Below are 3877 nucleotides of genomic sequence, written 5' to 3'. Positions count from 1 at the left end.
TCAGCTTAAATGAATCTTCATCACTATTAGAATTGCTGTGGTAAAATCTTATGAATTCTTTCTCTACTACTACTTCTATCAAGTCAATGGCTCAACATTCTTCATTCTCATCAGTACATTTCAGGGCATTGAATACATTGAATGTGATCTCTTGATCATTCACCCTCATGGTCAATTCACATTTATGCACATCAATTAAAGTCCTGCCAGTAGCAAAAAAATGTCTTCCAAGAATAATCAACACATCGTGGTCAACTTCACATTCTAAAATAAGGAAATCTAGAGGGAGAGATAAATTTATCTACCCTTACTAGTATGCCTTCAATTTTACCTTCTGGGTGGGCAAAGGATTGATCTGTTTGTTACAATGTAACCGTAGTAGGTCTTTCTTTCTCAATTCCCAGCTTCCTAAAAATAGATAGGGGCATTCGATTTATACTTGCTCCTAAATCACATAATCCCTTACCAACATAATGATTTCCAATTAAACATGGGATAGTGAAACTCCTTGGGACCTTAAATTTTGGAGGTAATTTATTCATCAACATTGTTGTGCACCCTTCAGTGAGAGCAATAGTCTCAAATTCTCCCAGTCTGTACTTTTTTGACAATATATCCTTCATAAATTTCACATAATTGGCCATTTTTTTCCAAAGCTTCAACCGGTGGTTTGGTGATATGCAGTTGCTTCAATACCTCCAAAAATCTTTTGAACTGAATATCCTACTTGGAATTGTGAAATCGCTGAGGAAAAAGCAAAGGTGGTTGTCCTTCAGGTTGCTGGTATTGTTTTGCCATGACATTTCTGTTGTCAACCTTTTTCAGTTCAATTTGTTTTTCAGATGACTCTAAGGTCTTTACATGGTTGTTATTCAATTTATCCTCTCCTATCATGGCATCTTGAGCCATGTCAAGCTGAGTTCCGCTTCTAAGAGTGTGATCTTGAATTCTCAGTATCGCTTGGCAATGTTCATTATGGCCTCAAATTTAAAGCATTTACTATTTTCCCTACACTATTCTCAAGAGCTTAAAGGGAAGCAGCTTGACTCTAAATTATGACATCATTCTTGGCCATATACTCTTTCAACAAAGCTTCCATAGATGATGATGATGATGCCGAGTCCTGACCTTGTTGTACATTTTGCCTCAGCATATAATGATTATAACCAGGCAGTGTACTATTGGCATTCTATCTTGCAGCATTGTTAAAAGTCTCCTCACCATGATTATTCTAACTAAAATTTGGTTGTTGCTTGCACCTTGAATTATAGATGTTGGAATAGGTGTTATTATTTCGATTAAAGTTACCCATGTAGTATGTAGATTTTTTATTTGATGGGCATTTATTGAACACATGGTCTTCACCATAATAAACACATGCTAGGCCAACTGCTTTCATCTCCTAAACTATAGTTGATAACTTTATCGTCTTGATCATATTAGTTAAAGATGATACATGGGCTTTCAAGGAAGTGATTGCATCAAGTTCTCTAGTACCAACAACTTTCCTGTCTATCCCATTTGAGTCCAGTTTTGAAATCCATAGAGTAGAAAATTTCAAATTAAGTCTTTAAATCGTTCCCAAGCTTCATATAGTGTTTCATCCTCTAATTGCAGAAAAGACGTGATGCCATTTCTCAGCTTGACATTCATAGTTTGTGGATTATACCGTAGCAAAAATCTTGGAAAAGATCATTTCACGATGCCACTGTCCCTAACGGCAAAATGTTCAACCATGCTTTGGCACGATCTCTTAATGAATATGGAAATCTTTTAAGTTACAAGGCGTCTTCAGGAACACCATGTTGCCTAAATGAGTCAAAGACTTCCAAGAAAATCTTTAAGTGTAGTCATGGATCTTCAGTAGGCAATCCACTAAACTATCCTATCATTTGCAACATCTGAAACATTACTGGTTTCAGCTCAAATTGCTGAGCTTGTATTTGTGGTTTGACTATCCCTAGATTCAGATCAATCAAAATTGGCAAAACATGCTCTCGGATTGGTTTATCTTGGTTATCTATCACCCCACGGACATGAGGATTAGTGCCCTGACCATTCAAATTATCATTCATACCTGGTATCACCCTACGAACAGGAGGATTAGCATCTTGACCAGTCAAATTATCATTGAGATCAGGGTCATTCCCATTCCTAACCATTTTTTACAGTTCTTTCTGCCTTCTTCGTAAAGTTCTTTCGATCTCTGGGTCAAAAGAATATTCTTTGTTAGCAGAAATGCCTTTTTCTCATGCACCAATGGAAAACCTTTAGAAATTGAATATAACTAAGTTAAATAAACTAAGTAAAATAACAAAAAAAAATTCACCAAGTTGCCGATCCCCGACAACGGCGCCAAAAACTTGTCGCGTGTGAAATCATATGTGAATTGTACAAGTATACACATCGAATCAAGTAATAAAGTGATGAATGAGTATCGTTCCCACAAGGGACAGATTGAGGCACAAAAGTTGTCAAGTTATTATAATAAAAAACACTTAATGCTATGGTAAAGCAAAGGTAAGTATGCAGTGGCAACTAAAGGAATAGTGATGTATGCAATATGTGTAATTAATGAATACTTGGAAATGCTATGGCAAAATGAGAGTAGAAATGTATTTGCAATTATGAGAATTACTATGGGTGTAACACCCCAAACGTGGCCTAGATGATATGGCTGAATCTGGAGATCTCACAAGGAATGCGTTTTGAGAACATGTTGCTTCCATTAACTAATCACTAAGGTAAAACTCAAATTCCCTCATGTTTATTGCAGAAAACATTATTTTAACATTTCGTTTGCCAAAACACTTATTACAGCAGAAGTTTAAACAAAACCAGAACATTTTAGAAATCCATTTTGTATAACGCCCCGTACCCGAGACTGTTGCCGGAGTCGAACACGAGGTGTTAACGGACTTAATTCATTACTTAAACAGCTCATACAATTCATTTTAAAATTTCTAGACAAGTTGGCTAACTGCATCATAGTTGCTTTAAAAATCATATCTCGAGTTACGAAACTCAAAATCCAATTCCGTAAATTTTTCCTGAAACTAGACTCATATATCTATCTACTAATTGTTTTCTAGAATTTTTGGTCAGGCCAATTTGTACAATTTATTAGTTAAAGTCTCCCCTGTTTCAGGGTTCAACTACTCTGACCTCTGTTTATTACGAATCAGATATCTCCCTGTACAAAGCTTCAATGACTATGCCATTTGTCTCTAATAAAACTAGACTCAATAAGGAATCTGTACATATAAAGCATAACTTCTAATTATCTTTGTAAAATTTATGGTGAATTTCCAAATTCATAACAGGGGATCCAGAAATCGCTCTGGCCCTGTTTCACAAAAATTTAAACATCTCATAAAATATAGCTCATATACCTGTTTTGCTTCTTCCATATGAAAATAGACTCATCAAGCTTCGATTCTATAACTTATTCATTATTTAATTCCATTTTTACTATTTTTAGTAATTTTTCAAATTCACATCACTACTGCTGTCTGAATCTATTTTATGGTAAATTTTACCTATTTCATGGTTTCCGTGGATTAGCTAGCAATTTGACATACATAACACCAAATATGATCATGATTAGCCATTCCAATGGCTAATCATTACCAAGCATTTCCATACCACTCAATAACCATATCATAAGACCATATATACAAAATGATTATAATGCTATACATGCCACACTCAAAATATACAAGCCATTATGCCAAGATGGTATACGGATAGTGTGAGCGAGCCTCCGACCGTTCCCGATTTCCGAGTTGGCTTGTCAAAACTACAAGGAATGAAAAGGAGGGAGTAAGCATAAATGCTTAATAAGTTCACATGCAAATAGCAAGTAACATAACCATAT

The 3877-nt window shown here is 35.4% G+C and overlaps 1 non-coding gene across 1 annotated transcript; it reads left to right on the top strand.

The window, feature by feature from the left end:
* The first annotated feature begins 1537 nt into the window (after nucleotides 1-1537).
* On the top strand, nucleotides 1538-1644 carry LOC121206308 (small nucleolar RNA R71). The gene has a single exon (XR_005901391.1). It is a non-coding gene; the product is annotated as a small nucleolar RNA R71 (small nucleolar RNA).
* Nucleotides 1645-3877: the final 2233 nt, after the last annotated feature.

The sequence above is a fragment of the Gossypium hirsutum genome, chromosome A01 (genome assembly GCF_007990345.1).
Source record: "Gossypium hirsutum isolate 1008001.06 chromosome A01, Gossypium_hirsutum_v2.1, whole genome shotgun sequence".
Lineage (NCBI taxonomy): Eukaryota > Viridiplantae > Streptophyta > Magnoliopsida > Malvales > Malvaceae > Gossypium > Gossypium hirsutum.
Note: the sequence above shows the minus strand (reverse complement) of the source record. Positions and strands in the feature narration are given on the sequence as shown.